General features: G+C 36.9%; 1 long non-coding RNA gene across 1 annotated transcript; it reads right to left on the reverse strand.

Annotated features, from left to right (window-relative positions):
* Positions 1 to 4,377: 4,377 nt before the first annotated feature.
* On the reverse strand, positions 4,378 to 5,425 carry LOC125178019. The gene is made up of 2 exons (XR_007156753.1): positions 4,901 to 5,425; positions 4,378 to 4,551 (listed from the first exon to the last, which is right to left on the reverse strand). It is a non-coding gene; the product is annotated as an uncharacterized LOC125178019 (long non-coding RNA).
* Between the last annotated feature and the right edge of the window lie 16,106 nt (positions 5,426 to 21,531).

The following is a 21,531-nucleotide window of genomic DNA, read 5'->3' on the forward strand; positions in this document are numbered from 1 at the left end:
GAAATGAAGACGCAGGGTGCATGATACGGAGAAATTTTCGGTCCAGACTGTTTCAAAATGGCTCTTGGAGAGGTTTTAAGAAATTCCACTAACCATTCATCAAACTTAGCTCCAAAAAACATAAAAAAAATTCCCCAAGAGTTTGAGTTTTTTTTGCAACATCTTAAATTAAATTATTAATTTCAAATTAGTTACACAATTAGGAAGCACCGAATCACTGCAATACTGAACATCAATTAAAACAACAATATTTACAATTTGACCTTACTTTGATGACAACAACTGGTGTAGCGTTCGAATAACCATGTTAAATTCTCAGGAAATTCAGGCTAAATTCTAAATTGTTATTTCAGGTGGTCCATCAAATTTCTGTTGGCCTGATTTTTAACGATGTCAATATCGTATAAAATAGCTTTAAAATTTTCTCCGCATGCCTGGAATTTTGCTTGAGTTGGAGGGTTTTAGAAATATTTGCTTAGACGATAATGTTAAAAGAATTTTTGGCCGTATGTATAAATTTACAGGTGGGCTTCATTGTTTAAAAAAATTTAGATTATAAGTGTGGAACTATTGCGTAATACTGCGTCTGGTTATATTGATTATTTAATTAATTGATTGTTAACAATAAATTAATTCATGAGTATGATTATAATAATAAAACACCAAAATGTATGAGCTGAACTTACTGCGTAATAAGGCGTCTGGTTATATTAATTATTTGACCGCAAATGGCTGCAATTAAAAATTATGAAATTGATAATCTAATATAATTACGACCTTACACATTCTCTTACTGCATAAATAATCACGACAACGGAAAACATTGGTTAACATCGTAAAAAGTTGAGGTTGTTGTTGACCGGTTATTAAGATTGGAATATTTCGGAAAGCTCAATGAAATCCTATTGCTTATGTCACAATGTACATTTATTAACAGTAAAATGAATAAATAAAGCTTCCGAGGCCAACCTTTGCGCTGCAATTTATTACGATATAAAAATTTCGGTTGTAAATCTGGACAAAAATGAAATTGCATTCAATATGAATTTGTCACCCAACTCTGAAATCCAAATATTATTAACTGAAAACAACAGTCATTTAATAGAAAGGAAAAGATTAAACTTTCAATTAATTATATTGAGGATAACTGGTTCAGAGGATGTTTACTCTGAAGTTAACAAATGTTTAGCGAGGCTGCCAGCTTTGAAGGAAGTTATTTGTTCTTCAAAATGCTTTTACGCCGCCATCTTGCGAAGAATTTACAAGGAATTGAGTATAAACAAGTTTTCCTTGTAAGAAAACTAAGCGAACACAATTCGCGAGTTTTCTCGCGAATTGTGATTCGCGAGAGTTTTCTCGCGAACACAATCAAGCGAACACAATTAATTGCTGAAAATACATGAAAATTGTAACTCATTAAAAATGGGTATTTTTCAGATGAAAGATTTCTGAAACTATAGATAAATAAACTTTTTCCAAAAATTCCTAAACCGTTGTTCAAAAATAAATAAAAATATTAAGCTCAGGTTACTCACAAGATGAATTTGGAGTCATGAACAACTTGAAGCAATTTTCACTTTTCAAGTTTGGGGTTTAAATCGTAGACCATTTAAGCGGACATTGCGAGTGTCCGGTAATCTCGACAATCTGGTTGTTGCAAACTGAAACTGAAAATTGCTGAATGGACTAAACATTATCATGTGAAAAAAAAATTACAGCAATATTATCTTCTCCATCTGAGTTAGCGTCATCACTAGATTGTTCTGGGCTGGAAATGTCAGTTACTGTCGAAACGGCTAGCGCCAAGCTGGGGAATCCTACACGCTTGGCACGGATTGGTTTATCCTGACAAGATTTGCTTATGGCGTAAGTCACATATTGTTGGTCCCTACGCCTAAAATTAATACATGAACCTTTACAAATTAAGTTAATTTCATTCCCAATGAAAAAATTTGCTCTTAACAAACAACAACATGGCAGGTCATCATCGTTCACAATAGCGAATGGTACCTTTTCATTCATTTCAAATCCGTTTATTTTACTCTCAAACTTAACTGCTCCCTTTAATATTGTCTTTGTACTATCTATTCCTACTACTACGTTGTTATCTACTTCGCCGAACTCTAACCCCTGATTATTTTCTGCTAAAAAATGTACTGTACCTTGCCCTATTAGTGATACCTGCGAGCCAGTATCGATCAACGCACAGATTTTCCTATTTTCTACTTCTAATATGCAGCTAATTCCTACAGACGAATTATTGTGCTTGCCTTCTGTTGACCACACCTCCTCAACCGTATCTGGTTCGCCATTGCAGGTAGGTGCTACTTCTTGTCTGGTAGTTTCTTGAGTTACACCGTTCACAAGATAAACTAAATTACTATCAACTATACTAGCTGAATTTCTACTGTTCATTCTGCACGTAACGGGATTATAATGGATTACTGAAGTACACTGGAGACGAATCTTAGGGTCTTCGTTAGAATACTTTTCTGTAAACTAGTGGCCACTGCATACCGTGATGCACCCATATTTCTATCTTGAATAATTCACAAGCTACACTAATTAACTCTCCCTTAGGTAATTGTCCCCTCCTACGCACGGCTTAAAAAGATTTCCTCATATCTTTTGTACATATTCTTGACGTTAAATTTAACGGGGTTTTCTGCAAGTGCATCTACTAATATCTCTCTAGGTATCAAGTCATTTTTAGGCACATCTAGGTTGTCAACATCGAATTTCAGGTCATTCAGGCATATTAGTAACGCAACAAAGAATGAATCTCTTCCCCCATTTATTTTCGTCACCCTAAATCCACTAGGTAAACTATCTCCAAATTCCAAATCCTCACCATCTGCAGTGGGAGCGCTACTAACCCGGGGCATTGCATCAGCTATCTCATTTTTTCTCCTGGTCGGTACTTTATTTCAAAGTCCTATTGTGATAAATCATTTAGCGTGCGCATTAGTCTAGCATTTGTAATTGCCACATTATGCAAATAACAGAGGCTTGTGTTCTGTATATAAAGTGAATCTGGTACCGACAATGAACGGCGAAAAATTCTGTACACCCCATCTAATAGCTACTAATTCCCTTTCTAATGTCTAATATCTTGTTTCTACTGGCAAAAATGTAGTTGACGAATAACCTATAACTTTACACTTTCCTTCTTGCAGTTTGACTGATCAACCTCCAGCCCCTACAGCCGATGCGTCAACGAATGCTGTAGCATTCGTTGCTGCCCCTTCCGAATAATCGGGAAACGAGAGAGTCACCTCCTTTAACAGTTTCTCCATCAACTGATTGAATGCAGCCTCATCTCGGTATTCCTTGTCAGCTTATCTTTCTTGTTACCCCCTGTCAGTTCGGTTAAAGGTTTTGCTAAGCTAGAACAATCTTATAGAAATCTCCCAAAATTAACTGACAATAAAAACTGCCTCAATTCTGTAACATTAGTCGGTCTAGGAAAGTTACGAATTTTGTCAAAGTATTCTGGCGCCTTCTTAATCCCCTCTGCTCCTATGACGTGACCTAGAAAACTAAACTCACTCCTAAATAATTCACATTTGGAGCTCTTCACTTGCATACCATTCTGACCTACGGTGTTAAGCACTTTCTCTACTAGCTCTAGAATAGATGCTCCTCGAAAGTTTTGCCAAGAATCAGTATGTCATCTTTGTAAACTAACACGTTATTGAAGCAAACGTCTGCTATTCTTCTGAAACGCTATACAGCTATTTTTTGAGACCGAAAGATAAGGTTTTGAACTGAAAGCGACAGGTTGGCGTGCTAAATGCGGCGTTTGTTCGGCTACTATAATCTGAAGGTACTTAGTAATAACCGTTCATAAGATTAAATTTGATGAAAAATGTACTATTATGAACACTGTATAAATGTTAAATTTGGCATAGGAACCTTCTCTATAATGGTCCTCCCAATTAAGCTTCATATAAGTACTTATATCATTAGTCAATCACTTTAAAGGTCAAAATTCAAAGATAGACATAAAACCTAAACAAGACCTAACATTATATCTAAATAAACAGGACTAGTTATGAACAACTTAGTCCTAGGGGTACGACAAGAATATAAAATCAATTCACATCCTTGAACAAAGAGTTGAGGCAGATTTCAATAGTTTCTGCAAGAGGAATATTAGTGAACAAATTTTCCACATCGAATGAAGCCATAGTCAGGTGCTGAACATCGGTAAAATCTTTCAAACGGTCGACAAAGGAGTACGTATTTTCTTGGCGTTTTCTTTGCTTTTAAATTCCTTGTGAGCTTCATATAATCTATGCACATCCTAATTTTGAACTAAACTTTGAGAACGAGAAGTTACTAAAGGGGATCCGAAGGCAAACAAAAACACGAGTCAAACCATGGTTGGTGCATTTTTTCTTTAATGAAGGAATAACGATGACAACAAATGCCATCAATCCCAAGTTTGCTCTGTGCTGCCCCCTGAAATTGTGGTAGCGAGTCGCTTCACAATAAGTGAAACGGCAACGGAGTCGCATACTCGCTCCCAAGTTCACCAACCCGTTAATGCTGAAGAATTAGAAAGAAATGAGGGTTATAAAGCGCCATAAATGATTCGGAAATTAAAAAGGCTCGATGTGGAAAAGGCGCTCTAGAGACAAGGTTGAGAGGATCAAGCATCGTAGCTGAAAGATTACCGAGTCGACGAAAAGCTCAACACATGTTTTTTAATCAAAATAAATAACTACATCTTAAAGGAAATTGTCCAAGAAATGATAAAATAATCAAAGGTATTCTTGAATAGATAAATATTATTACGGGCTCTTTATTCGGGTCTAAAGTGAAAAGGACCAGTATTTAGCATTCCATAACCGCATGCCCCATGCCCATGAGGTAAGGGTGACGTGCCTGAATTTACCAAATAATCCTTCGATGAAAGTTGATGCATGGCTGGCCCCGTGGCTGGTCCACATCCGCCCAGAGATTGCTGGGGCACAAGTCGTGGTCACAGCCGCCGTAGAAACGCAGGAAGTCATCGTAGAGCAGACGATGCCAACGCCAGGACGTACACTACCTTGCTTGAGTTACTTCGAAGTATCCGGCCGTATTTCAGGCAGGGCTTCCAATAGTAGTTTTACTCCATCAGAGTCAGTAAATTAACCGAGGCTGAACAATGTGGCGTCCCGTGCATCGAACACTGAAATTCACAGTATGGGCGCGAAGTTGTACGGGCACCCCGGGAGTTGCTGTCATGAGTCAGGCAACGAACTGCTGAAAATTCTTGAAAAGGAGGTGAAGCATAGTAGCAAGGGTGAGATTAGTTCATCAAATGTTCAGGTTGTAGCTACTTTATACGTCATCCAGAATCAAGGAACAGAACAAAAGGTTACGGAAGCTATGACAATTAAACCAGTTTAAAACTGAATCATAGTTTTTTGTTTATATTTCAGTATCTACACTACCGGGGCTTGGCTTCTTCAAAACGGACACTACGGGACTACTCCATGGCGAGTCACTTTTCTCTATTATATCTAAATCTAACAACACTCAACACTGCCTGTCTATTTCCCTATTAACTGGTTCTGAAAATTTCCTAGGCCTTTGCCCAAATTGGTGCATTCTCGCTCAATTCTATTCTATGCGGAATTACTTTAGCCCTCCCTGCCTATATCTACATCGCTCTTGCTTAATGTAGCCTGGGTTTTGGTCAACATGCTAGCAACAGACGACTTTGATCCTCATCGATGTTATCTTCTAGCTTAATTTTATCGCGTATCTTTTCTTCTGACCACATATCTAAAGATTCTTCTCCTGGCTCTACTTATATTAACGTGCTAACAAATCTTAACCTCTCCCCTTTCTTAATTCGTTCTTGCTTGGACGACGTACCTTTCCTAAACTGCACAACTACTCTATTACCTTCGGGACTCAAATCCTATTATGCCACTAGTGCTTTCTAATTTAGAACTCTTTAGGTTTTCCTTCATAATAATATGCAACATTTTCTTGCTCGCTACCACATGAAACAATATCAACAGAAACAGGCACATAAGTAACTCTGAAGCCATTTCAATTCGGTGTCAATAGCAGCCACAACTGGTACATCTCCATGCATGACACGAGTGATACAGCCGTCTTCATCAATATAAAAAGAAATGCTGCCTCCATTCCTATCGGCTGTAGAAACAATGCGTTTAGACATGTTAAAATTTATGACACTACATTGAAGAAATTGCAAACCTAAAACAATATCAAATGTTAGAAGATCAGGAAGGACATAAAATTCACAAATAAATTTTCCTAACCCCAAAGCTTCACATTCCTAATTAGTCCTACCGATTGTTTTTACCTTGGCACTTCCTAAACCCGTGATGTCATTTTTGATCCTTTCTTCAAGAACTCCTTCACACGTGTCACAAATGCTCTTCTTTATAATATTCACACTAGCTCCCACTATCAATTAATGCACTCCGTTTCCTATCCTCAACACTCAACGGGATTTCAACCAATTTTCCCGGCAACAAATTCAATAAATTAACACTTGGAACACTTGTGATCAAATCCTTGTTTACTTGTTCAACCTGAGAAGTGCTCACCTCAATCATGTCAGATGATGCTTTTGCTACATCACCTAGGATGTCTTGCTGCTTTTCAGATCGAAGGGATTGCTGTCGAGATGCTTCCATTGGTTGATATTGGTAAGGTTGCTGGTTCGGAAGGATGAACGGGTTGCTCATTCGGAAGGATGAACGGGTTGCTCATTCGGAAGGATGAACGGGTTGCTCGTTCGGAAGGATGAACGGGTTGCTGATTCGGAAGGTGAACGGTTGCTGGGGGCGAAGGATGAACGGGTTGCTGATTCGGAAGGATGAACGGGTTGCTGGGGGCGAAGGATGAACGGGTTGCTGGTGCGAAGGATGAACGGGTTGCTGGTGCGAAGGATGAACGGGTTGCTGGGGCGAAGGATGAACGGGTTGCTGTCGATGTTGAAGATGGTTGCTGTCTCCAAGCTCAAATTACAGATTGATTGTGGACAAAACTTCAGATCAGCTACTCCATCGCTCAAAAAGTTGATAAAAGAGCATTTCCTTGATGACCTCATTGATTTTGATGGAGCTGAAAATGGCAAATTACACGAGCTTGTCAAGTTGATATTGCTGCAGCAATACCAACTTGACAAGCTCGTGCTAGTTGTGAAATTTTCATGCTCATGGCCAGGCATATAAGCAATCATGTTGCAGGCGGCAGAGTTGGAGATGACACGGCAGAGCATCGGACAGCTGCAAGTTGCAGCTGTCTGATGCTATGCCCTGTCATCTCCAACTCAGGTGAAGCATCTATTCGAGTGCGTCCAGAAGAGGGGCTTTGGCCTCAGCAAGAAAATCTCAGTGTGCTTGCTGCTGAGACCGTGGCAGGCAGGAGTAGTGCGGGGCCAGAGGACATTGGAACCTCCTGCCCTCTTGCCCCGCACTGCTCCAGCCTGCCACAGTGCTTGTGCCACACCGAGATATTTGGCGCGCACGCCGCCACAGTCTGCACGTAGCTACCACTTTACGTATAAAAGCCATATGGGATTGTATAGTTTGGTAGCACACTACCTTTGGTGGATAAAAAGAAAGACAATAGTTTTTGACTTGATCTCGTGAACTTAATTACACTGTGTACATATGACCTCCACATTCGGCTTCCACTAATTGATTGGCTCCTATCGGAATATTCTACCTAACGACAGACAAGTCATTCTCCAAAGAACCATTTGTTCAGTTCTCAAATCTGACTAACAATTGAGAAAAATACGTTAAGAAAAATAAAGAAAATTAAAGATGAGCTCAGAAATTTCAGAATAACAAAGATAAATACAGGTTCAAATAAACCAATAATTATTATACGGCATGCCAATCATAACAGTGTTATCATAAATTACATACATTTTCCAACCTTTTATTAGGAACACGTTAGGGGGCAAGCCTTATTCCACCTATAATCAATACAAAGAGGGACAGTGAACAGTCTTTACCTAGAACCTGTTTGTCGGAACAACAGGCCCCTTTGATGTACGGTAATGCCTTCATTGCATAAACAAGCGACAGTCAATAGCAACCGCAGGTGCATGTTATGTTGTGCCATACTATTTTGCTCACATGTTACAACTTCTCGTTCATAATTAAGGCTCTATCACGAGATTGCCTCATATTCATCGAAATACTTTCACACATCCACCGCCCACAGGTCATAGGAAATGATGGGAATACCTACATCACATTCGTAGATAATACCAAAGTTTGTTTGAGAAAATTGCGCCTGATAAGCTCAAGAAAGACGTTGATATCTTCACGTTATGGAGGGGCAAAGTTAGTTACTTCCAGTTGCCAATTGCAGGCGTTACGCGGAATTTAGATAAGCCATTAGACTGATGGACCGTCAGGATGGATCAGCACAAAAAAGCATTGCAGCTTCTTGGGATGAGGACAACCAGCATCTTCAATAATTGAATGGGATGACTTTGTAATTAAGTGGAAATGCTCGTCTAAAAATGGAGATGGATCGTGGCCCCTACCACAGGAGGGTCGGGACGCCACATGCTGGCCGATTAATATCCGATTAATCCTAAAATTATGTTTTTTGTTTGACGGTTATAACCAAAATTTGTAAAAATGATAAAATTTTGCAAATAAGGTCTCTTAATGCAAGTAATGTCTCCTAAATGAGATAAGATGGCGTTGTATGGGAGTAATATTAAATTCTTAGTGTATGTACGAATACATCAAGAAACCGCATTACCATTATCCTACGGAAGAATATGCGAAACACAAGTATATCAACTTGTGGCAAGATAATCTCAAGTTCAAGTCCTAAGCGCTAAAACAGGGTTTAGTCTGTAAGCAAATGAAACGCTGCCGCTGTTGTTTATCGTAATAATAACTTCGAACTCAGCCACCGCTATATTTTTTGGCAGCAAAAATGATGAGCTCGTTTGTTGGTTTTCTAGCGCCATTAAAGAGCGTCTGGTCACGCCAGGTCTGGCCCTCTACCCTGCAAGAAAAATACAGGAAATGCAGGCAAAATTGCAGCGTCGGCTGCAAATAGCTGATCAATCGGGACCTGAGCATGAGGCAAGGAGAGTAATATTTGGGAGGTCAAGGAGAGCATCAGAAGGATTACTTAATTACTGGGATGAGGGTCGGTGAAAGTTAAATTCATCATGCCTGTGATATAATTGGAGTGGTTCGTGGGTGATTTAGCTCGATGTCTTGTTTCCACGACTTTATTTAGAATAAAGATCTGATTTTCTTATCAAAGTTTATGATGTTGAACAGAGAGTTTTGCGGTTTAACTTCCGTTTTTCTTTTTAAACTGATTGGCGCTTATATTAATTGAGGCAATTGGTTCGGGATTTGACTTCGGTGTTTTCTGTAGTTCTGTGAATGCAGATAAGAATTCATAGAATTTTGTTATTACTGAACACTTTGTTTGTGTTTTGGCACTTTTTGTACCATTCTGAGATGGGTAACATACTTCCGCAGTTAAATGTTGTTAAGCCTACAGAAGTTTCATTAACAATTTTCTTTACTTCCAGCATGATTCTGAAGCCTTGTCTCGCATTGTCAGCCATGGTTATTTATTTAACCTTACCACCCAATTTAGTCGCCAAAATAATGTTAAAGCCTACATTTCATGCTCGTTTGTCCCAAGTTTTTCCGAATGCTGCTCGTTTCTAGATTCTTTTTGAGCTTTGGCCACGTTAGTTGGAAGCTTTGTGTCGCATTGCGCACTCGAAGTCTGGCGTGAAGTTTTTTTGCAACTTCGTCCACTAATTTCTTGAAGGAAAATGAAACTTATGTGCTGGCAACTTAAGTCTTCTTTCTTCTCATTTCATGGCGAAGAGTTTTGTCCATTGTGCTGCTTAACCACTAATGTGGCAAACATTCTTTGTGTTTTGGGAATTCAGAATTCTAATGGTCGATGGTAATAGCCCAATATGACGATGGTTTGTTTGGTTTGGTCTGATCGATGGTTTGGTCTGATTTGCAGCAGCTTAACCCTGTGTTCATTGGGAAAGATAAGAATCTGTGAGACTTTTCATTTGAGTGTTATTATAGATAATCCCATGGTTAGTATTTAGCAGGCACACAATGCCTTATCATTATCTTTAAATCAATGAGAAAAAATTGAAGTTTAGAAGGTGAACAGACATTGTTGCAAGTTTTCCGAGAATGCAACGAAAACGAGCTCAAAAATAACCAGTTTTGAGCGCGATCTTTCAATCCGTCAACAGGATCTATTTCACGCCATGAAGATCAATTATACATTAATACTTATTATTATACATTAAATTAAGTGAGTTTACTAGGTAACTACTATGTTCACTGTGAAGATAATAAACCTGCAACTCAGCAAATATACGTACAAATGCAATAGCAGACTACTTAATGATCGATTTGATCTCGACCGGGCTTTAATAAAAAATTATTTTCTATGATCAAAATATTTCGCAAATAAATATTATTATTCAATTTTAGAATGTCCCGGATTATTCATGAAATAAAGTCGTTTCAGTATCTTAGTCAATTAAACGGTCATTATGGCAACATTTGTTTTGATAATTCTAGCAAGAATCGATTCATAATGTACTTATTAATCGATTCATAATTATATTATAATCGATTCATAATGTAAATGAACTATAAATATGTGGATAATGCAACAAACATATTAATTTTGAGAAAAATGTACTTAAAGCTTATGATAAATGCTAGAAATATCGTTTGAAAATTGAATAGAAACGAAGCTTTTTTTTATTTCAACATGGAGACAATATTCAAGGTTCTGGAGGCACAAAGACCTCAGACACAGGAGACTCGGTGATACATTACTCAAATTGCGCGGTTTAATTATGTTAATGAAGGCAAGTATTCTCTACTAAGGTGCAATTCTATTCCACGTGCACCCAGTAAATTTTTCCGTACAGGTTCATTTAACTTCACAGGCACACTTCGCCTAAATTTAAAGTGCGGTGCATAGGGAATCCTTTAATTAGATGGAGCATGCTGAACTAAATGACCAGATCCTTTCTCTCAATTTTGCGTCAGACTCTTCAGTAAATTTACATTTAAAGCGGCATTGGTATCATCAATGACCAAGTTTGAAAAAATATGTAGCACATGGTGTAAACATTTTATGAGAAGCTTGATTATCCATTTGAACGTAAATAAAACCTATTCATTTAGAAATATTTGTTAATGTGTGATTATTTGCTTGTTTGTGTGTTTTATGCCTGCATGGCACTTCAAATACTCGTATACAATGGGTTATTCTTCGAGCGCATAACGTCGATACTTTGAACAAAGCGACATCTGGTGTGACTGATTTTTTAAAGAAATATTTTTTCATCATTGCATGGATTCAAAACTGGGATATTCAAGTTAGCCAGGAATAAATAATTCTTCAGAGTTTATTCTGACTTTAGTTTTTATTTTAATAATAAACAAAGCTAATGAGAAGTTGTTAAGAAGCCCTTAAGCGATGTTAAGCAATTAGGCAGGATGTGACTTGATAGCAAAGTTGGGGTAGAAAACCCCGAGAGCGAGTTAGTTTATAGCTCGGAATTACCGGGAGTATCGATAGGGCTGACTCAAGTGGAACTCGAAAATGTTACGGCGTCCCTTGGTATGCTTATGTGTGCGCGGCTTCTGCCAATATAAGTATCCTAAAATTCACGCCAAAAAATTGTTCTACTGTGGTGACCGTCGCGCACGTATGGCCTGACTTTAACCGTTGAGCGGCGGCAACGGCTCCGGCCGTTGGGCAGCGGGTCGCAACGTCGAGTCAATTATACCATCACGGCTCCGATATAACAACGTCAAAATCTACGAGTAACGGCCATGATTACGCCATATTTGTACGGTTATGAACGCAGTACGGTCATCAACACAACACGGTCACAGTAATCGTCAGTAGAAGTACGATCACGATCAGCAACATTAGAAGTACGGAAGTGAGCTTGGCGTAACGCCAACGCCGATGAAGACTAAGCCAGTATTCAGATGTATGGTTTTATTTAAATTTTAGGGTTAGACCAGCCGTTAGACTGTGGAAGGCGACCGCGGGGACGTGCTGCTACAGCTGCGGGACGGCCTCTGGAAATACGGCCGCAAACGTGTGCGTGAAGTACGGTCGTTTATGACAGTCGTACTACTCGACAGAACTGCAGCGGATCAACGTTTCTAAAAAAGAAGAGGAAAAAGTAGGAGATTTGAATTATGTACATTAATTGAATATCAACTTTGATTGTGTTCGGATTAGCCCCTTTCCTGTCTGTATTCGAGAAATTTTGTTAACGTAGGATGTTACTTGACTTACCCAATTTGATATTAAACGTACCCGTGTTTCATTGCAACCCACTCTCTGTACGATTTTTGACGTAAGCTATTTCATACGAGAACTAATATACGCGAATACTTCGAGTAAAGCCTAAGACGCTACGGACGCAATTTGACTAAATTAGATCAATTATCGATCAACGAATAGTGAAATAAAAAGAATGAAATCAAATCTTCAGATCACTTTAAATTTCCATGCCCTAATCAGAGTAACTCAAAACAGCAATCATACACTCGAAATTATATATATAACATTAATTCTACTCGACCAGCCCATAATCGCGCTAGAGTTTATTTGAATTTAAAATTAGAAAGGGAGCACATTGGACTTCGATATTGGTTACTAAATATGAAACCTCAATAAGCGAGCAAAATTCGAGCGTTATTGGTTTTCAAGAAGAGAAGGTATTCGGAGGCGTTGTTGGGGGTCGTCTATCAAGAACCTTCAATGGTCACGCGTCTTGGGACGGACGATGATATATGGGATAGTTGAGGAACTCGCCAAACACTAGGAAAACCTGTCAGAAAAACAAACATTTATTTGTTAAATAAATAGATGTACTTCAAATACATTTTGGTTTCAGATATTTTTCAAGTAACGTGAGAAGACCGGGACATAAACGTCTAATCTGTCACGATTAATTAGCTGATTTGAGTTTTATTATTGATGGGACAACAGTATTTGACAATTTCATTGCGAGAGAATGTATGTAGAATGTATGTGGACACCAATTAAATATTCATTGCAAATATTTGGAACCATACATGCAAATATTTGGAACCTGAAGAGTATATGGTATATGGTATATGGTATATATGTATGGTTCCAAATATTTGCAATGAATATTTAAACAATCATTCGAATGAGTATTATCTGTAAGCTGATGTAATTCAGAAAGTTGTATAGTTTTAATATTGGAACTGAGTCATTAAAAGCTGAGAAATAACAAGTTACGTGAATACAAGTTGAGCAAATACCAACCATCTGTTAGAAATTTTGGGAACTACGTGTCAAATAACTTCAATTCCAATCAGCATGAAAGTAAATTTCTTCGTATTTTGACATTTTATCTACTGCAGGAATTCTCTTCACATCGGGAAATTACTGCGTCTCGGATTCCAAATTAGTGTTCGTTTCCAGGTTCATTGAAATAACGTCGAATGACACATGTAAAACATGAAATTAATGAGTTTCGTGTTAGCGTCGCAGTATCTCATTGATGAAACTCAATTAGAGNAATTAATGAGTTTCGTGTTAACGTTGCGGTATCTCATTGATGAAACTCAATTAGAGACTTAGCATACTTTATTCAAAGAACACAGTGCTAACGGGAATCCGATATAAATATCCTTGGAGTGGCTAAACTGACTTCAGAAGATGTTCTTGCGTTTGTCTAAAATTATTATTTTAATAATGCCATTTATAAGGACACATTAGAAAATCTAATTACATAGATAAAATTGTCTGCATGGAATCTGGATCTACTTCTTCACTAAATTATTCTTCGCAGGAAGTATCATCGATGAGAGTTTGGTCTTGCATTCAAGATATAAGAAATTAAATTACATTTCTTTATCTCTAAGATATTTCAGCAGATAATAACGTGATAATGTTGACCATTTAACATATATGAAGAGTACAAATTTAGGACGTACCCATTGCTCATTTCCGAGTAAGAAGTGATTGTTATTTTTTGATCGATTATCGGCTAAAATGGTCGCTCGATTATTGGCTAAAATGATCGCTCTCGTGCCATTAGATACAAATTCTTTTTTTTTATGGAGCCCTTTTGATTTCCATTAGACCTTTGCAAACTCATTTTTTCCTTTCTAGCTGAGCTGAATGTGAGACTTAGAAACTTGTTGACTCGCATATTGAACAGCGATTGGATATCGTGTACAACTGAATTAAACTTCACCAAAAATTATTCCTGAACATTTTTATCTTTAATTGCCTCATAGCGTGTGCTCAAACGCAGATACTGATAAAATTGAAATTCAATAAATAATATGTCGCTAACTTTTATTGATCTTCACTTCTTCTCCAGCGTTAATTGGTTGCATCTTCTTTCATTACGTCTTAAAAATTCAGGTTACTGCAAGGGCGGGTTTGACATAGCCTTGCAAACGCGTCATTGACCGTCAATTCTCTGTATGTGAATGACGCTCAATTAATAATAGGTAGCATAGCTGAAGAACAGGAAGTAGAATACTGGGGCAAAGAATATTCATCGCTCACGCTTTGGCATCGATTGCCAGGTTGAAGACGCTGAGGGTGAAATTTCACTCATACTGACATTAGATTTTTACTAATTAATACGGATCTCACCCAGGCTTGATGTTATTTATCTTTAATTGAGTTTAATTTAATATCAAATAACGTGTGCCCAGAATATTGCAACTGAAAACCACTAAAATAAATTGCTTCGGTCATGTGCCCAATGTGATCTTTAATTTACTCGTTTGTTTACCTTCAATTAATTATTTCTAATTAACTACTCAGAACATAGTTAACCAACTTTATACTATGAGAATCGTTTTGGTTTCAAATTAATTCAAAACCTCAGTTAAGGATAAACACAAGGGACAACAAACTTAGGGAACTCTTATGACTTTCATGAGTCAGTGGTAGTCAAGTCTGCATAAGTCCGCCTACGAGGAAGCATCAGAAACAAGAGCTGCTCGATCTGTCAAAAGAACTCCCAAGAAAGGGAAAAGAAAATTAAGAAAAAATACCATCTCTTTCTTAGTGCACTCTATATATTCTCTTTCCCTCGACCTAAATTTGTTTCCTATGAGGAAGCATCAGAAACAAGAGCTGCTCGATCTGTCAAAAGAACTCCCAAGAAAAGCAGTAATTACGAACCTCACTTCTGATGGAGTGAGAGCAAAGTTGGAAGCATGGTCAAGTACACTTAAGAAGTCATGCACTTGGCCATTAGTGCAGCCTTAAAACCGCTCAAGAGTATCAGCAGAAAACATCAAAGCAACAGCAGCCTAAAACTACTTATTGCAATCTCCACCGAAGGAAAGTTAGTCAGCTAGTGAAATTTCAAGTATTCTACAAAAAACATCGTTATAAAATTAGGTTTAGCAAATTAATGGAATTAATTATTAGACTGACCAAAATCAATCTGAGTTATGTTCTTCATACCGAACGAAATATTCGCATATGAATAAATCCAAGATAATTCCGAAAGAATTCGATTGGTTCCCAGCAATATTCATCATTGGCTGGAAAGTTGTCCACAGATATTCATCATTGGTATTCATCATTCCCTGAAAAGTGTTTCGCAGACATACATCATTGGTTCGCATGATTTTACACTGTGAAATTGTTTGCAATATAAACTGTATCGTGAAATGCAAACAGAAATATTCGGAGAATTTAGGCAGTGAGCTGCTAGCTTCCCTTACGCCCTCGGCTCGAGGGAAATCTAAGGGAGAAGCTCCATTTGAGTTTGCATGATAAGTTAGGCGCATAAAGCCCTCACCTCCGATGAGTGTCTTTAAAACTGACATCTGTTATGCCGAAACATACAGTAATAATTCTTCTATAACAGTTATATAATAAATTAAAGTAATTATTCTATTTGGCCTATAACAGTTGCTAATTAAAGTTACTTAGAGCTCACTAATTCTGGTAGATAAAACACGAAGAAATTATTCACTGGAAGAAAATTAGTGCATTTGCATATTCATAATTTTTTACGCGAATAAAACGTAAGTTTCGTCAATTTAAATTTAGGTTTAATTATGTTATAATCTATAATTGCGGTACAATGCCTGGTTATCACGTAATGATTTTAGCCCATATAAATTTTCACGTTTTTGGAATTCTTTCATTTATCTGAAATTGATTGGTGGAGGATAATTTTGAACAACAAATCGTTATGTCAGAAATGCTCCGGTGAAATTTATTCAATGAATAATCTAAATTTATGATCAGTTTGCTCATTCAGTGCTTTTGATGTCAGTACGACGGCACTAAACAAAAATACCGAACTGAATAATGAGTTCTGTTTGAAAATATTGACTTGCATGAGGTCATCATTCGTATTTCATTACTCAGATTGTGTTTGAATAACTTTTTTCCAGTGTTTTTCCTACATGACGTAATATAAGAGAAATAATGAAGATGACGAGGCAAGTTCTTTTAATTAAGAAGAATGAAACGCGAATTAGAGACTGTTTTCTTACAACGAATAACTTAGTTAGAATAACGGAGGTCGTCTCAATTTTGTTTAGTTTTCTCCATTTTAACAGCACATGCCTAATTAGCTGCTAGAGTTAAAAGTAAATTAAATGATTCGTCTTTTGATTTATCTTGAATTATTGAATGATAGATCTATTGAATTCTAACTATAATTTCTCTCATTGAGATTAGGTGAAATTTTTGAGAAAAAGTTTCAATGAACAGTTCATTTGTCGAGAATTCATAGGATGTGAAAATGATGCGAAAAGTCACAAGAATTTCATTTAAAGCCTTAAATTTTCCGATTAAAATGTTTATAACGAAAGAGTTCCGAATTAAATTTTCAAATTTGTGCATAGGTGAATTATTTTCAGCATTTTCTTTGATTTAAAATTCCAAGGTAATTTGCGTTGAGAGTTGAGTTTAAGAAATAAGCACTCAAATTCTTGTATTAAAGTTATGAAAAACCTACAACAGCAGTTATAGAATTAAAGAAATATGAAATCATTTCAAAGCCGCTTAATCGTCATATAACTCTCGGCTGCAACAGTCCGATTTGATAAAAAATTTTCAACTGCTTTAGTTGCTTCGTGCTTACTGATGTTGGAGGCACGTTAGCACTAATTAATTCTAACATCGAAGAGAAAATTAAAAAATATTCATTCCATTTAACTAGAATTTCTAGTCTCTGACACTTAATTTGATTTAAAATCTTCCATTAAGACAAATTTACCCGACGGACATTCTTGTGCCAGGGATAACAAATAAAATTTCTGGCCTTGTTAAAATATTTTTAGTATTTAGCCTATAGTACTTAGATTGAACGAAAGAGATTGCCTTGTCGAACACTAATCGATGATTTTTGCCAAAATGAACAACTTGAAAAGGGATTTCGTGTGACTTGATTAAATTATTTAAGAAAATCTTGTTATTGAGGAAAAAATTAATATCATGCACATACTCGCAGATCAATTGACTTGATTCAAAATGAATTGTCGCAAGAAAATATGCAGGTTCGTTAAACACGTTATCCTTTCGCAATCAAAAGGTTTTTTAAAATATTATCTAAGAGGCTAATTACCTTCAAAAGAGAGGATTTAAAATAAAGTTCTATTCCACACATAATTTTGTAACAATTTCAGCCCGCACATTTAAGGCCTACGCAATACCTTGATTTCTCCACGCAAAAGTCTCTGCTCAAGTCGGCAGTGAATGAGAATTTTAGTTAAATTCAAAATAACACGTTGTTTAATATAATAAATAATTACCGAACATTTCATCGCCAGAACGCTCGCCATATAAACGAAGTGCGGCATAAGCAAACGCATATAATGCGGTTTATGGCCGAGCAAATGCAGTCTCGAGGTTTACAACGTGGTCTTCCTGTTTCACTTAAATAGAGATGTCGCCAAAAGATGCAATAATAATAAGAACTTAGAGTGCTATAACTGTGCACAAAGTTTGCTCTGACTTGCCGTATCTAGTGACTGAATACAAAACCGTACATACATTATTCTAGGAACTTATGAGTGTGACTGAATCTAAGGCCGGTTATTTTGCTTGTAGCTCAAGGGTCTAGTTTACCAACGTCATCGAGTCGAGTCGAGTCGAGGCGAGTCGAGGTGAGTCGAGGTGAGTCGAGGTGAGTCGAGTCGAGGGCGAGTCGAGTCGAGTCGCATCCCTCAATTGATGTTGGTCGACTCTAACGTCATCATTTCACTAATATCAAAGACAGTAATCTTAACTACGAATTTCACCGTGATTACAATTTGAAAATTCTGATGCATATGCAATACACGGGCAAAATCGTTTATTGGAGGAAAATTGGGTGAATGTACATTGAAAAATCTATAACCTTCATTGTTTTTTAAATTTGAGTTTCTTTAAGAATTTGCCTTACTAATTAAACAAATTAGGATAATCTACGACATGGATGGTTCCATAATTTTTTAACATTAGATTTGCTGGGCCAAATTATTCATTCATGAGTTATAAGATGTGATTCTTCCTTATTATTCTCTATTATTATTTTATCATTAACTCAAAACGATTATCAATTTTAAAATTTTCACCAATATAATTGAATAATTAACAATAAATTAAATTTTGTTATAACCAAAGTGGCACAAGGTTTTCGTTACAATATCGAATAATATTTCGGAAGTTCCTCTGTGTGAATGCTATTTAGACTTGTATGAATGGCTTAAATTAATGGAAATGTCTGCATGACAAAGAGCTCACGCAGTCTTATTATGATGCCACTGCGGGAGCAGCTAAGTGCTGGCGCTCCATTCGCCTCTAACATTACAACGTAAATGCCCTGGCTAACGTTGCAACATGTTTTTGCGAGTTGTAATTCTTGGATATCACATAATGAGTCCGAACAACAATATTCGTGTCATTTAATAACGATATTGAGTGTATACAGTGCGCAGACTCACATTCGTTTTAGGTAAAATGCTTACAAAGATATATATTTAGCTGGCAAATTAAATTAATTTTACGAGCCCTTGACTTCAGGAATGTAATGAGGTTCATATTCGTTATAGGTAAAATTTTCCTAACGATGTGAATTTTAGTCTGCAATTAAATCAATTTTAGCAATCGGAGATGCTTACAATGTTGTATGGTTTACAGTCATCCTAGGAAAAATGTTCCCAGAGATGTTCATTTAGCACCCGAATCAAGTAAATTTTTTCTTTATATATAATTTTAGCACGGCAATGTGTTGGGAATAAAAATTAACTTAAGTTCGGCAAAGGAATGAGACCAACACTAAGTTTGAGCCAGGACAGTGTTATGAATAGCTATTAATATAAGAACAGAATGATGTTGAGTAACTGCTAACTGGAGTCCAGCACAATATTGAAAATCGCAATGAACTTTGGTCTACCAGCAAGGCCTAGGCATAAAAACCTACACAGTGTTGATCCGCCTAATTATTTTGTCCCTAAATAGAAAAAAAATAATTTAATTCTTTGATGAACAATTAAACTTCCTCTAGCTGTATAATCCAGTAATTCTGATTGCTGACAAATGTGATAATGGCAGCTCTCGCCCTGCTGCTGAAAATTGTTACGAAGATTGTTAGTAGCCCAGCACTCTCTCCCGTAAATGAGTTGCTTACAACAGGAACGTGGAGATCTGACTGCCCCAGAAATAGAGTAACAACCTCGCAACTAATCAGATTGACCAGCAAAAAATAGATGATTCATATGAAATGTGACACATTAGAAATATAAATACTGCCTCATTTCTTGTCATCAATAATGAGAAAAATTTGTCACATCAAAAGCCTGCAATAGAATTTATCAGAACTAAATTGATTAAAGAAGTTGTCAATGTGCGTTAATTTTTTATCCTAAACTTCGCAGTGGTAATTAAATATTAGCACTAAACACCGTAGAGTAGAAATCAGTTATTGACATGTGGTTCGGCATGGAAAATAGAAGCTTTATCGGGAAAAAAATTACAGGGTCTTAGGGCAAATTATGTTACAAAATTTTGAGTTCTGTCAGATTATAAAAATGAAGATACGAATAGGAAATAAGCAAAAATAGAATTTGAAGCATTGTTAATGATTCAAAGTTTATCCAGAATGGTGTGCATATGGCCCATTGTATGTAATCAATTATTTGAAGTACATCTAGCCTATTTACAGAAACATACATTTCCCATTATATGTAGCTTATGTACATGAGATGTTCTATATTAAACGTGTGCCAATCAAGTTCAGATATTATTTAAGAGAAATATTTTGAACGAGCGTGCTGAAATCAATTATAGCACTAGCAATTGAGCTCTGCCCTGATACCAATATTTGAGCTTTACCTTAGCACTAGCTATTGAACACTCTCCTGATACCAGCACTTGAGCTCTGCACTAGCATTAGAGAAATATACTGATACCCATGTTTGAGCTCTGCCCCAGCCCTAGCTATTGGGCACTGCCTCCATACCAATATTTGAGCTCTGCCCATGCACTAGAATAAACGGAAACTTGCTCTATCACCAGAAATTAGACCCTGCGTCTGTTCTAGAAAGGGAGCTCGCTCTCAGCACGCGTAATTGTATTCGATCTTATCATTTGCATCAATACAATTATAGCACTAGTAGTTGAGCTTTGATGCAATGCTATTAATACTTATTAACACGCAATATATTATTTTACATTTACTCGCTGTAACTAAAATTTTTTTTCGACAAGCATGTCTTGAAAAAATTATAAATCTTAAACGAGTAAACGAGTAGCTTGTCATATGAAATTGGCGAACAGAACTATTTTTCGGTGCCGCTGCAAGATTTCTAATAAAAATATGAGCACTTTCCGTTGTTGGAACTCAGCCTTCTAGCCACCAGCGGACTGAAAATCTTCTGGCAGGTGGCCCAGAAGATCAACGTCCTCTAGAATTTTAGGCCATTACTCTAAAGATTGTTTATGTGCAGACAATCCTCGCTGGATGAGAGATGTCGTGTCTAAAAGCTTCGATGAGAGATGAGCGCCCGAGCTGAAGTGGGCAAAAAAGCCCAGACGTCGAAAGAACAGCTGTGATGATGACCACGTGTGGTTTTTGATGAGGTCTAATAAATAAATATTCGTCGGAAGATATTGAAATGCGGTTTTCAACCCAATTGTTAGTTATTAGTTTTTAAATATAAAATTAAATTTGTATGAGTCCACATTTATTGTTTCATCGTGTATTGTTCACGTCAGTATTCTTTATATCGAAGTCGAACGAACAACGAATCAGAGTAAGTGAAGACTCGGTTGTGATTTAATTGTTAGGATTTTTGTTGAGTCCTTTCTATTAAAATTTCCGGTCTTAATTCTGACGTATAAACCACGAACTTACCCGCTTGGGATGTTTCAATAAGATCCATCTGACCCGTCAAATCCATCAAGTGTTTGGCTTGTATTTCACTGCCATGTCACAGTTAATGCTATGCTTAACTGTCCAGTTAATGCTATGTTAAT

Source organism: Hyalella azteca, unplaced genomic scaffold, assembly GCF_000764305.2.
Source record: "Hyalella azteca isolate HAZT.00-mixed unplaced genomic scaffold, Hazt_2.0.2 contig6498, whole genome shotgun sequence".
Classification (NCBI taxonomy): Eukaryota; Metazoa; Arthropoda; class Malacostraca; order Amphipoda; family Hyalellidae; genus Hyalella; species Hyalella azteca.